Source organism: Antedon bifida, chromosome 2 (assembly GCF_963402885.1).
Source record: "Antedon bifida chromosome 2, ecAntBifi1.1, whole genome shotgun sequence".
Classification (NCBI taxonomy): Eukaryota; Metazoa; Echinodermata; class Crinoidea; order Comatulida; family Antedonidae; genus Antedon; species Antedon bifida.
Window position 1 is genome coordinate 20,908,580 of NC_136227.1, and position 18,361 is coordinate 20,926,940.

The window sequence follows — 18,361 nt, forward strand, 5'->3', positions numbered from 1 at the left end:
GTCTAAAACGTTTTTAAATACGATATTAAGCTATTTTGTGCTCTTTGATGTTTTTATGTTAACAAGTTTTTTCGAAAATCACTAAATGGTCTAAAACGTCTCCAAATGCGATTTGAAGCTATTCTAAGCACTTTGGTGTTTTTATTTTAACAAGTTTTTTCGAAAATCACAAAATGGTCTAAAACGTCTCCAAATGCGATTTGAAGCTATTCTGTACACTTTGATGTTTTTATGTTAACAAGTTTTTTCGAAAATCACAAAATGGTCTAAAACGTCTCCAAATGCGATTTGAAGCTATTCTAAGCACTTTGGTGTTTTTATGTTAACAAGTTTTTTCGAAATCACAAAATGGTCCAAAACGTCTCCAAATGCAATTTGAAGCTATTCTAAGCACTTTGGTGTTTTTATGTTAACAAGTTTTTTCGAAAATCACAAAATGGTCTAAAATATCTCCAAATGCGATTTGAAGCTATTCTAAGCACTTTGGTGTTTTTATGTTAACAAGTTTTTTCGTGAATCACAAAATGGTCTAAAACGTCTCCAAATGAGATTTGAAGCTATTCTAAGCACTTTGGTGTTTTTATGTTAACAAGTTTTTTCGAAAATCACAAAATGGTCTAAAATGTCTCCAAATGCGATTTGAAGCTATTCTGTACACTTTGATGTTTTGTGTGAAAAATTTTTGTCGAAATGCTCAAAATGGTCTAAAACGTTTTTAAATACGATATTAAGCTATTTTGTGCTCTTTGATGTTTTTGTGTGAAAAGTTTTATCGAAATGCTCAAAATGGTCTAAAACGGTTTATTATGTCATTTTAAACACTTTGATGTTTTTGTTTAACCAAGTTTCATCGAAATGCACCAAATGGTCTAAAACGGTTTATAATGTGATTTTATGCACTTTGATGTTTTTGTGTAACCAAGTTTTTTCGAAAATCACAAAATGGTCTAAAATGTCTCCAAATGCGATTTGAAGCTATTCTTAGCACTTTGGTGTTTTTATGTTAACAAGTTTTTTCGAAAATCACAAAATGGTCTAAAACGTCTCCAAATGCGATTTGAAGCTATTCTTAGCACTTTGGTGTTTTTATGTTAACAAGTTTTTTGGAAAATCACAAAATGGTCTAAAACGTCTCCAAATTCGATTTGAAGCTATTTTAAGCACTTTGGTGTTTTTATGTTAACAAGTTTTTTTCGAAAATCACAAAATGGTCTAAAAGGTCTCCAAATGCGATTTGAAGCTATTCTGTAAACTTCGATGTTTTGTGTGAAACATTTTTGTCGAAATGCTCAAAATCGTCTAAAACGTTTTTAAATACGATATTAAGCTATTTTGTGCTCTTTGATGTTTTTGTGTGAAAAGTTTTATCGAAATGCTCAAAATGGTCTAAAACGGTTTCTAATGTGATTTTAAGCACTTTGATGTTTTTGTGTAACCAAGTTTCATCGAAATCCTCAAATGGTCTAAAACGTCTCCAAATGCGATTTGAAGCTATTCTAAGCACTTTGGTGTTTTTATGTTAACAAGTTTTTTCGAAAATCACAAAATGCTCTAAAATGTCTCCAAATGCGATTTGAAGCTATTCTAAGCACTTTTGTGTTTTTATGTTAACAAGTTTTTTCGAAAATCACAAAATGGTCTAAAATTTCTCCAAATGCGATTTGAAGATATTCTGTACACTTTGATGTTTTGTTTGAAAATGTTTTGTTGAAATGCTGAAAATGGTCTAAAACGTTTTTAATTACGATATTAAGCTATTTTGTGCTCTTTGATGTTTTTGTGTGAAAAATTTTTGTCGAAATGCTCAAAATGGTCTAAAATGTTTTTAAATACGATATTAAGCTATTTTGTGCCCTTTGATGTTTTTGTGTGAAAAGTTTTATCGAAATGCTCAAAATGGTCTAAAACGGTTTCTAATGTGATTTTAAGCACTTTGATGTTTTTGTGTAACCAAGTTTTTTTGAAAATCACAAAATGGTCTAAAACGTCTCCAAATGCGATTTGAAGCTATTCTAAGCACTTTGGTGTTTTTATGTTAACAAGTTTTTTCGAAAATCACAAAATGGTCTAAAACGTCTCCAAATGCGATTTGAAGCTATTCTGTACACTTTGATGTTTTTGTGTAACCAAGTTTCATCGAAATCCTCAAATGGTCTAAAACGTCTCCAAATGCGATTTGAAGCTATTCTAAGCACTTGGTGTTTTTATGTTAACAAGTTTTTTCGAAAATCACAAAATGGTCTAAAATGTCTCCAAATGCGATTTGAAGCTATTCTAAGCACTTTGGTGTTTTTATGTTAACAAGTTTTTTCGAAAATCATAAAATGGTCTAAAACGTCTCCAAATGCGATTTGAAGCTATTCTTAGCACTTTGGTGTTTTTATGTTAACAAGTTTTTTGGAAAATCACAAAATGGTCTAAAACGTCTCCAAATTCGATTTGAAGCTATTTTAAGCACTTTGGTGTTTTTATGTTAACAAGTTTTTTCGAAAATCACAAAATGGTCTAAAACGTCTCTAAATGCGATTTGAAGCTATTCTGTACACTTTGATGTTTTGTGTGAAAAAGTTTTGTCGATATGCTCAAAATGGTCTAAAACGTTTTTAAATACGATATTAAGCTATTTTGTGCTCTTTGATGTTTTTGTGTGAAAAGTTTTATCGAAATGCTCAAAATGGTCTAAAACTGTTCTAATGTGATTTTAAACAATTTGATGTTTTTGTGTAACCAAGTTTTTTTGAAAATCACAAAATGGTCTAAAACGTCTCCAAATGCGATTTGAAGCTATTCTAAGCACTTTGGTGTTTTTTTTTTTGTCTTTTGTGAGATTCACTCACTTTTATTTCATTCTTTACAATTGTTACAATAATCTATATCAATTTTGTTTCAGTAGAAAACTATCTCTGCAGCTTAAAGTTTTTTTTTGGTTTTTCTTATTTTAAGTATTTTACATATATAAAAAGTTAAAGCATTTAAAAAATAGACAAAAGTTATATAAAAATATACATCACATAATATAAAGTTCATGTAACTCATCTAGCACCAGTAAATAAAACTAGTAAGGTAGAAACCATACTAGAATACTAAGTATTGTGTCGTAATAATAATTTTGTCGTGTTTTTAGCCTGTTATTGTTTAACAATTATACATTTTTACATTGCTAAAATAATATTTTTTACTTTTTCCCATTTTGTTATGCTTTCCTCTCTTTTATACACTATATCACATTCCATTCTGAATAGAATTCCTTGTTTAAAAGATAAATTAAAATAACTTTTATTTGTAGCATCAGCCAGTATCTTTTGTTTATAAACCGTGGAAGCAGGTAAAAAACATATGCTCCTCATCTTGTACCTCTCCACATCTACCACATATATTAGTATCTTTTAGTTTCCAGATAAACAACCTTTTGTTTGTTGCTAAATTTCTATTTAACAGTTTGTAATTAAATTGTATTAATTTTTTATCTTTCATTTTACAAACTTTAGATAGCCAACATGATTTCCAATCAATATTCAAATTATGAAAATATTTTTCCCATTTTCCTTGACAAACCGGAGGGACAAAAATTTCCTCCACAAAACAGAGATAAATACTCTTTGTTGTGATGTCCTTATATCTATTCTTAATGACATTTTCTGTTATATTACAATAACAATTTTTCTCGTATTTGATTATAGTTTTCCATTGTATTGGTATCGCTTTTAATAAGCACATGTATTCATTTAACCAGTTTGCTTTGTACTTTAATTTTATTAATAATTCTTTTGAAGTTATGAATCTATTTTCTTTTATAATATCCTTCACTAAAATAATGCCACATTCAATCCAATGTTTATAACATAGTGATTGGTTTTTAAGTTGTATTAACTTATTACCCCACAACTGTTCATTCATTATATCATCATATGTGTCTACAATTCTTTTACAGCAATTATTATACTTTATGCATGCTTTCAACATACTCTCATAAAACATAGGCATTTTATGTATAAAGTGGTTTTCATCTGTCATGTTAAAAAGAATATTTTCTGAACATAAATTATTAATATAAAATTTTGGAATAAATTTCCATTTTGCTTCATCTTCATGTAACAACCTTTTTAGCCATGTGACATTAAGTGCTTTTGTATGTAATTTAAAATCTGGCATTTTAATTCCACCTTCGTTTAGGTTTCCAATTAAGGTTTTCCTTTTTATTTTTTCAGATTTTTTACTCCATAAAAATGTGTAACTTTGTTTGTTAACTATGTCATAAACATACTTTGGTACAGTAATAATATTTGCATTGTATGTAAGTTTTGCTAGTGCAAGTGACTTCAATATAATTACTTTCCCATAAAGTGTTAAATTTCTAGAACTCCATAATTTCAAATTCTTTTCAAAATCAACCAGTTTATCACTCCAATTTTTAGTTTCACAAGTCTTGTAATCATATCCCACATATATTCCTAATATCTTTATCGGCTTTTTTTCCCAACATAAATCAAGTGGTTTATCACTTCTATTTTTCCATTTACCCATCCACATAGCTTTTGATTTATGTTTGTTTAATTTCAAGCCTGACATTTCACAAAATTCTTCCACAGTTTTAACCGCTGTATGAAGACTCTTTTCATTACCAACATAAAGTATTGTGTCATCAGCTAACTGACTTATTCTAGCTTCGACATTTACATTTGGTAATTTAATTCCCTTGTAAATATTACTATTTCTTATATTAGAAGCCATTATTTCGACCACAAGAATAAATAAAAGTGCCGATAGCGGACACCCTTGCCGAATGCCTCTTTCCATTCTGATGTTTTCTGATACCCATCCATTATTAATTGTTACACTCTCTACTCTGTTATACAGAATTTTTACCCATTCACAAAACACATTACCAAATTTTAATTTTGCTAATACCGCAAACATAAACTCTCTACTCACCGAGTCAAAAGCCTTTTTAAAGTCAAGAACCATCATAGCCCCTTCAATATCATTTTCTTCCGTATAATAAAGTAGATCTTTAGCTAAACGTATATTTTCCCCCGCAAACCTATCTTTAATATAACCCTTTTGGTCTGAATCAATTAGTGATTTAATGACCCTGCGTAGTCTATAACTTAACACATGGGCAAGAATTTTATAATCAGTATTTAGGAGTGTAATTGGACGCCAGTTGTTTAAATTTTGTTTTTCACCACTTTTAAATAAAAGGGTAATAACACCTCTTCTTTGTGAGTTTGAAAGTTCCTTTGAATCAAAGGATTCATTTAACGCATCACATAACAGTTGTCCAACACCGTCCCAAAAGAAAATGTAAAATTCTACACCTAGTCCATCTGAGCCAGGCGATTTATTTTTCTTCATACTTAAAAGAGCCCCTTTACATTCCTCAATAGTGATTTTACCTTCACATAACCCTTTCTCTTTATCAGTGAGTGTATTCACTTTTGTCTTTTTCAGGTATTCATCAATTTTTTTGGGGCATATTTTAACACTTTCATACAAACTTTTAAAATGTTTTACTTAAACATCAAGTATATCTTCTGGTTTTGTTACAATCTTTCCATTATTGTTTAACAGGCTCTTAATTTGTTTATTTTTACAGTTTGATTTTTCAAGACCAAGAAAAAAAGATGTACTACGTTCACCTTCTTCAATCCATTTAGCCCTCGATCTTATCTGAGCACCTCTGGCCTCAACATCATAAATATTTTCTAATTCATTTTTTTTGTTTTCCATAATAGTTTCAACATCTACATTATAATTAGAATCATTAATAATGTTTTGATCTAGAATTTTTATTTCTTTTTGTAATTTTTCTTTTTTTATATTTTGTTTTTTACTTTTTGCTTTACCGTATTGAATTGAAAATTCTTTAACTTCCAATTTCATGACTGAACTCCAGTTATTTGCCTTGTTCGCTAATGTTTTTTCAATTATGTTATTTATTGAATTTGTGTATGTCTTATCTTGCAGATAACTATTATTACATTTCCAGAGCCCTGGACCATGTCTTGGTTCATGCATATCTAACTTAATAGAGACCGCTTGGTGGTCAGAAAAGAACGTCGGGCGTATATCACAAAAAATAATATCCCCATTTATTACTAAATCTTCTGATATAAACCAGTAATCTAACCTACGATAAATATTTTTTAGTTTTTGTCGCCATGTGAACTGCATTTTGTTTGGATTTATTGTTCTCCAACCATCTATCAACTTTAAATTTTTTAATAGATTTTTAAGAGTAATTACAGATTTATCTATTTTATTTACACTTCCTTTTTGGTCTACATCTATATCTAAAATACAGTTCATGTCTCCTCCCATGATAACCTTTTTACAACTCTCATCATTAAAATCTTTATAAATTTTATGAATATTTCTGAAGAATGTACTTCTATTTTTACATTCATTTGGCGCATATACGTTAATAATAATAAGTGGCTTTCCATGTACAAGCAATTTTATAAAAATATATCTTCCGTCTTTATCAATTAAAGATTTAATAACGCTACATTCTAAATCTTTTCTAATTAGAACAGAAACACCTCTACTATGTGAACTACCAACACTGTGTATGGCTTCTCCTTCCCAATTAAAGAAAGACTTATTGATTAATTCATTTGTTAAATGTGTTTCCTGTAAAAGAATTATATCTGTTTTTTGGTCTTTACACCATTGAAATACTTTTTTCACTTTATCTTTTGATCTAATCCCTCTAACGTTGAGGGTGATACAATGAAGCCAATTCATAATAGTGTTTTTTTAGTTACCTCTTGATTTTATATACACATATATATTACCTTAAATATTCTTTTTCATACAGTTAATTTTCAAAAAAATTTGGTGTTTTTATGTTAACAAGTTTTTTCGAAAATCACAAAATGGTCTAAAATGTCTCCAAATGCGATTTGAAGCTATTCTGTAAACTTCGATGTTTTGTGTGAAACATTTTTGTCGAAATGCTCAAAATGGTCTAAAACGTTTTTAAATACGATATTAAGCTATTTTGTGCTCTTTGATGTTTTTGTGTGAAAAGTTTTATCGAAATGCTCAAAATGGTCTAAAACGGTTTCTAATGTGATTTTAAGCACTTTGATGTTTTTGTGTAACCAAGTTTCATCGAAATCCTCAAATGGTCTATAACGTCTCCAAATGCGATTTGAAGCTATTCTAAGCACTTTGGTGTTTTTATGTTAACAAGTTTTTTCGAAAATCACAAAATGCTCTAAAATGTCTCCAAATGCGATTTGAAGCTATTCTAAGCACTTTGGTGTTTTTATGTTAACAAGTTTTTTCGAAAATCACAAAATGGTCTAAAATTTCTCCAAATGCGATTTGAAGATATTCTGTACACTTTGATGTTTTGTGTGAAAATTTTTTGTTGAAATGCTGAAAATGGTCTAAAACGTTTTTAATTACGATATTAAGCTATTTTGTGCTCTTTGATGTTTTTGTGTGAAAAATTTTTGTCGAAATGCTCAAAATGGTCTAAAATGTTTTTAAATACGATATTAAGCTATTTTGTGCCCTTTGATGTTTTTGTGTGAAAAGTTTTATCGAAATGCTCAAAATGGTCTAAAACGGTTTCTAATGTGATTTTAAGCACTTTGATGTTTTTGTGTAACCAAGTTTTTTTGAAAATCACAAAATGGTCTAAAACGTCTCCAAATGCGATTTGAAGCTATTCTAAGCACTTTGGTGTTTTTATGTTAAGAAGTTTTTTCGAAAATCACAAAATGGTCTAAAACGTCTCCAAATGCGATTTGAAGCTATTCTGTACACTTTGATGTTTTTGTGTAACCAAGTTTCATCGAAATCCTCAAATGGTCTAAAACGTCTCCAAATGCGATTTGAAGCTATTCTAAGCACTTTGGTGTTTTTATGTTAACAAGTTTTTTCGAAAATCACAAAATGCTCTAAAATGTCTCCAAATGCGATTTGAAGCTATTCTAAGCACTTTGGTGTTTTTATGTTAACAAGTTTTTTCGAAAATCACAAAATGGTCTAAAACGTCTCCAAATGAGACTCAAGTTGAGTTCTTGGCAGTTTTGAAATCCTTAGGACCAGCAGAATTCATTGCAACTGGGGGCCAATTTTTCCCGACCCTATTTTGGCCGCCATCTTGGATTTCAAAATGGCCCCCATTTTTTACTCAAAACTGATAGTAGCTCCTATTTTAAACCACGTACGAACGTAATTTGTGTGATAAATCTTACAATATTATGATAAATCAGTCCAATGGTACAATTTATAATAATAGCATATGGCAGCCATATTGAATTTCAAGATGGCCGCCATTAAAAACGTATATAGTGTATGCATTTTATAGTCAGGGTCATTGTGTATTTCCGTAGGATTTTAATGCCCAAAGTGAGATTTCACTTCTTTAATATGGTGCTAGGATACCAAAAATGCTAGGCAACAAATGTTCACGATCCCGTAACCATGGTAACAGCCCCAAGAACAAAATGACGCCCAATTGGCCCTATCTCCGTATCCCTTTGGTCTATCAACAAGATATTGGTATCAAAATACTCGGAGCGTATATATTTATATTCATTGTAATGGAACATTTTGACGAAATGTAATAGGAAATGCTATTTTTCTGCACTATTGACCTTTGACCTTGACTTGCATTGTATCTACAAAACGGCTGGTCATTGAAATTTTAAAATGGTCTCAAATTGCTGAGACCATACATATTTATATTTATTGTAATGCAACATTTTGTTAGAAAATGACCGGAAGTAAAGTTATTGACCTTTGACATAATAAACATGAACTTGATGTATACAATAATCAGTAATTATTTGTGGTAGGTATTAAACAATGGGTTTATACATATTATTATCATTTTAATAGCTAATTTCTAATTCACATAATGAACCAGCTTGGCTTGATGTAGATGATCAAATAACAAAGAATAAAAGAATGTACAGTAATTAATTTGAATGTAAAGAAAAAAGAAAAATCTGTATTTAAATAGTGCTCTTTTCCCGGATCAGGCTCTAGAAGAACAGAAGGAACACAGTTAAAATGGGTTGGTGGTCTTGTTGGCGGCATTACTCAAAATGAGGAAATCGAACTGGATTTCCCATCGAACTCACTCTTCAACACAAAACACACAAATCCTTCCAAGATTTTATCAAAATACATTCATAACAAAATGGTCTCAGCAATTTGAGACCATTTTTAAATTTCAATGAGCAGCCGTTTTTTAGATACAATGCAAGTCAAGGTCAAAGGTCAATAGTGCAGAAAAATAGCATTTCATATTACATTTCGTCAAAATGTTCCATTACAATGAATATAAATATATACGCTCCGAGTATTTTGATACCAATATCTTGTTGATAGACCAAAGGGATATGGAGATAGGGCCAATTGGGCGCCATTTTGTTCTTGGGACTGTTACCATGGTTACGGGATCGTGAACATTTGTTGCCTAGCATTTTTGGTATCCTAGCACCATATTAAAGAAGTGAAATCTCACTTTGAGCATTAAAATCCTACGGAAATACACGAGGACCCTGACTATAAAATGCATACATTATATACGTTTTTAATGGCGGCCATCTTGAAATTCAATATGGCTGCCATATGCTATTATTATAAATTGTACCATTGGACTGATTTATAATAATATTGTAAGATTTATCACACAAATTATGTTCGTACGTGGTTTAAAATAGGAGCTACTATCAGTTTTGAGTAAAAAATGGGGGCCATTTTGAAATCCAAGATGGCGGCCAAAATAGGGTCGGGAAAAATTGGCCCCCAGTTGCAATGAATTCTGCTAGTCCTAAGGATTCCAAAACTGCCAAGAACTCAACTTGAGCATTAAAATCTCACGGAACTGATTTTTGGAACATTAGGTTCCCCACTAAATGGTCTAAAATGTCTCCAAATGCGATTTGAAGATATTCTGTACACTTTGATGTTTTGTGTGAAAATTTTTTGTTGAAATGCTGAAAATGGTCTAAAACGTTTTTAATTACGATATTAAGCTATTTTGTGCTCTTTGATGTTTTTGTGTGAAAATTTTTTGTCGAAATGCTCAAAATGGTCTAAAATGGTTTTAAATACGATATTAAGCTATTTTGTGCCCTTTGATGTTTTTGTGTGAAAAGTTTTATCGAAATGTTCAAAATGGTCTAAAACGGTTTCTAATGTGATTTTAAGCACTTTGATGTTTTTGTGTAACCAAGTTTTTTTGAAAATCACAAAATGGTCTAAAACGTCTCCAAATGCGATTTGAAGCTATTCTAAGCACTTTGGTGTTTTTATGTTAACAAGTTTTTTCGAAAATCACAAAATGGTCTAAAACGTCTAGTCCAGTCAATCTACAGTTTCAACTCCCAAAAGTAGACAAAATTGCAACAAAAGATTTTTTTTATTCAACTTGAAGTTAATTTTACGATAAAAAACATACAAAAAGTCTACCAAAATCGGACAACTGGAAAGGTGATAAAAAGTCATTACTTGTTGGGGAATATCTGATTTTCCGTCGTAACAACAACACAGCACAAAACTTATTCGACCAATCAGAGACAACAATTTCTGACAATATTACTACGCCGAATACGAACATATTTTAATGAAATAGTGCTATGATTTATTGTCTTTTTATCACCTTTCCAGTTGTCCGATTTTGGTAGACTTTTTGTATGTTTTTTATCGTAAAATTAACTTCAAGTTGAATAAAAAAAATCTTTTGTTGCAATTTTGTCTACTTTTGGGAGTTGAAACTGTAGATTGACTGGACTAGCCTAATTCCCCAACAAGTAATGACTTTAAATCTTGTAATCAGGTAATTTATTAATTTTTTTTTATAATTCATAATTTTAAAAGCAACACTCTTTCATTAACTATTTAAACGAATGCGGCAATGTAAATTAGTCTTAATAGATACGTAAAGAGAGATAAAGCATAGGGAGCGGGGATCTACTCGCGATGTTGTTGAAAAACGTTACGTCACGCTAATTTGCGTGTACTGATGATGTAGGCCTCCGCTCGTCGTCGTACCACCCCACCTACAGACACGTGAGACGAACGAAGGTGGTGGGCCGGGCCGGTGGCACCCCGTCCGCCGCGTGTAGCTAGCTAAAAGAAGACCGCCGATATAATAGGGGATGATACTAAAAACGATCTTAAATTTAAGCCTACTCTGACTAGGCGTGAAAAGACAAAATTCGGATATTATTATATAGGCCTAAGGCCAACCGCTCTTTATTTTTTTAATGAATTAAGCACAAAAATAGGGCCTATGTAAGTTTAGCTAGGCTAGCCTATACTGCCTAATAAAAGGTCAGGCAGCCGCTCCTACCCGACTGGGCCATTGTCTAGATCTAATAGATGTACAGTATAGGGCATATGCCTAGGTAGTAGGCACAGCTATGCACTAATCTTAACCCCGGAATGTTTATAATAATTAGTTGCCAACCTTTTTAGTAACTTAAATAGTATAGTAGTGAGGCTAGGCCGAGGCCTCTAATAAGTAATACTAGGCTACTATCTATGCCTATTTATTTTTTATCAAACTAGGCCTAGTAGTAGTAGGCCCTAGGCCTATTTATGCGATATACATTTCCTCTGTGTAAACTACAGATTATATTCTATTAATGTATTTGTTGTGATATCTATTTCATTTACCATAGATATCTTATACTACTATTAAACAATGCAGTACTGTATGTACTGCATCATTTGCAGAGAAACAATTGATGAGAAGAGTTATAAATCTGTATCATCAATCAGACAGAAAGGTATGTTTAGTTACATTTTTCTCTGGCATTATACATCATTAATTTTTTTTTCCAATTACATTTTCATCTTCAATGAACTAAAAAAACAAATGAAAGTTTGTTTTTCTATGTATAATTTTGTTACTACTATTTTAGGAGCAGATAGTGTGAATACAGCGAGCATTCAAAGACGATTGAAGCCCAATGCTGTTGCGGGGTCAGTAGTCCATACAAATTGCCAAAAGAATTACATAAACGTGAAGGTCATAAAATATGGTGTACATTTTAAGATACATACATGCATGATCAAAACAGTTCCTTGACCATGGTTTCAGTGAACTATTGGCAAGTTATTTAGTTTTATTATGGTGATGTAGTGTTGACTTTATTGTCCGATTTTGGTAGACTTTTTACAAGACGTTTATAGTATTTTTATCTATCAAATAAGTGTATAAAATCATTTATTGCAATTTTGTCCACCAAAAATCGTAGATTGACTGGACTAATAAGGAATGTGCAATATTGGTACTAAAGCCTGGTTTCCATAAAATCGCTACACCGTTTCCATTGAAATCGCTACACGCGCAGATGTCGCCGACGCGCATCGGGGAGGTCTCCCCGATTCATCGCAGACAAATCGGCAAAGTTCAACATGTTCAACTTAAGCCTGGTTTCCATAAAATCGCTACACCGTTTCCATTGAAAGCGCTACACGCACAGATGTCGCCGACGCGCATCGGGGAGGTCTCCCCGATTCATCGCAGACAAATCGGCAAAGTTCAACATGTTCAACTTAGCCGATTTTGTCGGCGATGAATCGTATACGCGTGTACCAAAGAATATTTAGCGCTCGCGTACTAGATCCCTGATAAATTCTAGCGTTTCCATAGAATCGCTACGCTCTGTCGGCGACACGGTGTAGCGATTTTATGGAAACCAGGCTTAAGATTGGTAAATATAATATACCATACTTCATGTCGTTATATACTATATGCTCTTATAAGGTTTCTTTTTTTTTTTGTTCTCTTGGACTTACTTATTATACTTGCAATGTTCGTTAAGTTTCATGTGAATTTTATATAACATTCAGTTAAAGAAAATCTGTTGAAAAATGTGTCTATTTAAAATAAAAAGCAATGTTAAATAAAGAATACTATGTTAATGTTTGCTTAAATAGTTATTATTAAGTAGTAATAATTAGAGAGAGAGAATATCATTGTTGTTAAATGAATTTATTTGATAGAAACAAATGTAACTGTAATTGTAGACTATGATTATACATATTTATAACAAAAAATACTAATAATTCAAAAATTAGATGGATTTATTGAAAATTAAATGTACAGTATTAACAGATAATTGTATAAAGAAACGTATGCAAGTATAAAATATGCAGATAGGTGAAAAAAAACCAAAAAACAACTATGTTAATAAAAAAAGTGTTAATGGAAATGTGTTAAATTGATTTTTAACAGAATATATATGTATAAGTAGGCCTGATATATTAAAGAGGATACAAGTAGAAGATGTATAAAAACAAAAATATGACATTGAATGAATAAATAAATCTTATAGAGCCATAGTAACTAGTAATGTCAAAAAATAAAAGAAATTTTTTCAAAAAATGGCAAAAATATTCACTTTTTAAAATTCAATAATTATGCTATAATATTGCCATTTATGCACATATATTGTGTTTACTTCATCTTACAGAGCCATATTAACTAGTTATGTCAACAAATAAAAGGGTCGAAATTTGTCCATTTTTCGAAAATGTTACTGTGGGGGACCAAAGGAAATTTTTTTTTTAAAATGGCAAAAAATTTCCATTTTTTAAAATTCAATAATTATGCTATAATACTGCCATTTATGCACATGTGTTAACATCATCTTATAGAGCCATAGTAACTAGTTATGTCAAAAAATAAAAGAGTCGAAATTTGGCCATTTTTTTAGAAAATTTCACTGCGAGAGACCAAAGGAATTTCTTCGAAAAATGGACTAAATTTCTACTTTTTAAAATTTAATAATTATTCTATAATATTGCCATTTATGCACATATATCGTGTTAACATTATCTTATAGAGTCATCGAAATTTGGCCATTTTTCGAAAATGTCACTGATATATTAAAGAGGATACAAGTAGAAGATGTATAAAAACAAAAATATGAGATTGAATAAATAAAGGTGGTGGTTAACCACGAAAGAAAAAAAAATCTTAAAGAGCCATAGTAACTAGTAATGTCAAAAAATAAAAGGGTCGAAATGTGGCCATTTTTCGAAAATTTCACTGCGGGGGACCAAAGAAATTGTTTTTAAAAAAATGGACAAAATTTCAACTTTTTAAAATTAAATAACTATGCTATAATAATTATAACATAATTATATTGTGTTAACATCATCTTATAGAGCCATAGTAACTAGTAATGTCAAAAAATAAAAGGGTCGAAATGTGGCCATTTTTCGAAAATTTCACTGCGGGGGACCAAAGAAATTGTTTTTAAAAAAATGGACAAAATTTCCACTTTTCAAAATTCAATAATTATGCTATAATATTGCCATTTATGCACATATTTTGTGTTTACTTCTTCTTACAGAGCCATATTAACTAGTTATGTCAACAAATAAAAGGGTCGAAATTTGTCCATTTTTCGAAAATTTCACTGCGGGGGACCAAAGAAATTGTTTTTCAAAAAATGCCCAAAATTTCAACTGTTTAAAATTCAATAATTATGCTATAATATTGCCATTCATGCACATATATTGTGTTTACTTCATCTTACAGAGCCACATTAACTAGTTATTTAAACAAATAAAAGGGTCGAAATTTGTCAATTTTTCGAAAATTTCACTGCGGGGGACCAAAGAATTCTTTTTTGAAAAATAGCCAAAATTTCCATTTTTTTAAATTCAATAATTATGCTATAATATTGCCATTTATGCACATATATTGTGTTAACATCATCTTATAGAGCCATAGTAACTAGTTATGTAAAAAAAAATGAAAGGGTCGAAATTTGGTCATTTTTAGAAAATTTCACTGCGGGGGACCAAAGGAATTTCTTCGAAAAATTGACTAAATTTCTACTTTTTAAAATTCAATAATTATGCTATAATATTGCCATTTATGCACATATATCGTGTTAACATTATCTTATAGTCATCGAAATTTGGCCATTTTTCGAAAATTTCACTGCGGTGGACCAAAGGAATTTTTTTCAAAAAATTGCTAAAATTTCAACTTTTTAAAATTCAATACTTATGCTATAATATTGCCATTTATGCACATATATTATGTTAACATCTTTTTATAGAGCCATAGTAACTATGGTAGTTATGTCAAAAAATAAAAGAGTCGGAATTTGGCCATTTTTCAAAAATTTCACTGCGGGGGACGAAAGGAAATTTTTCGAAAATGGCAAAAGTTTCCACTTTTAAAAATTCAATAATTATGCTATATTGCCATTGATGGACATATATTATATATCATCATCTTATAGAGCCATAATAACTAGTTATGTAAAGAAATAAAAGGGTCGAAATTTGGTCATTTTTCGACAAATTCACCAATCGGGGACCAAAGGATTTTTTTTTCGAAAAATGGGCAAAATTTCAACTGTTTTAAATTCAATAATTACGCAATAATATTGCCATTAATGCACATATATTGTATTAACATCATCTTATAGAGCCATAGTAACCAGTTATGTCAAAAAATAAAAGGGTCGTAATTTAGTCATTTTTCGAAAATTTCAATATTTATGCTATAATAATTAGCATAATTATATTGTGTCAACATCATCTTATAGAGCCATAGTAACTAGTTATGCAAAAAATGAAAGGGTCGAAGGTTCCAAGCTTTATCCTTACAAAGTAAAGCATAATATAACGGAGCAAGCGTATTGGATAAGTTTGGTATAAACTTTCCATAATAAAATAATCAATCCCAAATAAGCTCTCAGTTCTGTCAAGTTTTGAGGCACTGGTTAGTCCAGTAAAAATATGGTTGAACCTAGAACAAATTGCAACAGAATTTTTTTTGTTTGTTTTATTTGGTTGATATGGTGAACATGAACATCATATCCAAAGTTTACCAAAATCGGACATCGGGAAGTTGGTTAATTAGCATAAATTCAAAATGGCCGCCATTTGCTATTTTAAAGCCCCGTATCTCCTTAACGGTTGGATTTATACCACCTAAGTGCATTACGAGTAGATATAAATGTGATATTAAACATTCTAATTGGCATATTTAAATTTCCATATGACGTACCGATGATGTCATATGGTAGTTGTGACGTCATAAATTATGTTATAAATGCTTAAATGACATTATACTATGCGAACAATTTACAAACTGCAGAAAAACAAGTTTCCTAACATTCTCCTTGTTGAAATGAACATAATTTCCAAAGTTTACCAAAATCGGACGTCAGGAAGTGTGTTAATTAGCATAAATTCAAAATGGCCGCTATTTACTATATCATTTTGAAGCCCTATATCTCCTAAATGGTGGTTTTAGACCACCAAAGTGCATTGCGAGTAGATATAAATGTGACATTAAACTTTCCAATTAGCACATTTAAATTACCATATGACGTAAATATGACGTCATAAGGTAGTTGTGACGTCATATATTATGTTATAACTGCTTAAATGGCATTATCCCATGCTAAAAAATGTAGAAACTGCAGGAAAACAATTTTCTAACAATTTCCTGTTGAAATGAACATGATATCCTAAGTTCACCAAAATCAGACTTTAAGAAGGGGGTCAATTAGCATAAATTCAAAATGGCTGCTATTTACTATACCATTTTGAAGCCCTGTATCTCCTTAGCGGTTGGGTTTAGACAGCCTATGTGCATTACGAGTAGATATATATGTAAAAACCGTTGAAATCTATCATTTACAAAATCTTATGAAAATAGTTATTCTACAGAACCGTATAAAAGGTGATCATCAACTGTATTTCCGAAACTGATTTGTACTCAAGCGCACATCTTGTTTTGTGTTTCCTAAAACTACATCTTTTAGAACTTTATCTCTTTAAATTGGTAAAGGAATAAAAAAAAATATTGTAATGAGGCGATTGTCTGGGGGTCAGGCTATTCAAACCCATCATTCCCACAAACTCATCTCAATTCCCCAACTGGAAATTGAGATGATACATGAAATGATAGATGTCATACTGTAGTTTTCGGTATAGTCAGCATCTCCATTCTGCTCTTTCAAAGTTGCTATTTCATTGCATCTGTTTGGTGTCGATCATTTATGAGAACAATGAAACAACTTTTTATGATGTTTTATATAATGTTTATCTTTTGAATGATGTTTCCAAGATTCAATGAGCATATAACGACGACACTTCATCCTAGTGTTAACTAGGATGAAGAACCATCAGTTAAAGATACACATCAACGGAATCCAAAAGGGGTTGTTAAGGTAATAAAGTAATTTTCAAACTTGCCACTACTAATTACAGTATTTAATTTTTCGACAAGACAGTATTCAACTTCCTTGACAGAAAATGTCAGAAAAATGGAATAGAAACTTTGATGGGGATTTATTAAATATCTTACAGTACTTTGCCATAATTAAAAAAAGCGATTGCGTTTTAAGACAGAAGAAGCAAAAAATAGTGGAATAATTGGTACTTAAAGAAAACATCTTAAGGAGCAAATTTGCAACATCTTTGTAATGCTCTGCACTTGCAAAGAAACAGGGGGATGCATTCTATTCGAAGCAAGAACTGTTCGGTCCAAAATTAAAAAAGACATCAGAAAAGCCAATGAAGTAGACTTGCTGTGCCTACATGTATGGTGGAAGTATTTTGACGGCGCCAACATTACATTTTCTATGTATGTACTTTGGATGGGAGACTTACTGTGATCCAACTCCATATTTAGGATGGGGTCGAATTATTAAATCCCAGACTCATTACAGAATTAAGAATCCTGTTTCTTTAAATATAATTGAGATATATGAGATATATATGCAGTTATAAAATGTTGCAGTTGCAGAAAATTAACTGGAATGTTCTATTGCATGTTGTGAAGGGTGGCCGAATAACTTCTGATACCCATGATCTTAACCTGAATGTGGTAAATGTTCTACTATTTTCATGCGATTAAAAACATTTTTTCCTTTCGGTTTCTATATTTTCCCCCTAGAATAATGCCAATTGAGCATTATTGTGACAAAATACATGACGTCATATGTCTTATGACATCATAGGTACGTTATATGGCAATTTAAATATGCTAATTATAAAGTTTAATATCACATTTATATCTACTCGCAATGCACTTAGGTGGTCTAAAACCAAGCGTTAATGAGATATGGAGCTTCAAAATGGTATGATAAATAGCGGCCATTTTGAATGTATGCTAATTAACCCACTTCCTGACGTCCGATTTTGGTAAACTTTGGAAATAATGTTCCTTTCAACAAGGAGAATGTCAAGAAACATGTTTTCTTGCAGTTCCTAAATTGTTCGCATAGTATAATGTCATTTAAACAGTTATAACATAATATATGACGTCACAACTACCATATGACGTCATAGGTACGTCATATGGGAATTTAAATATGCTAATTAGAATGTTTAATATCACATT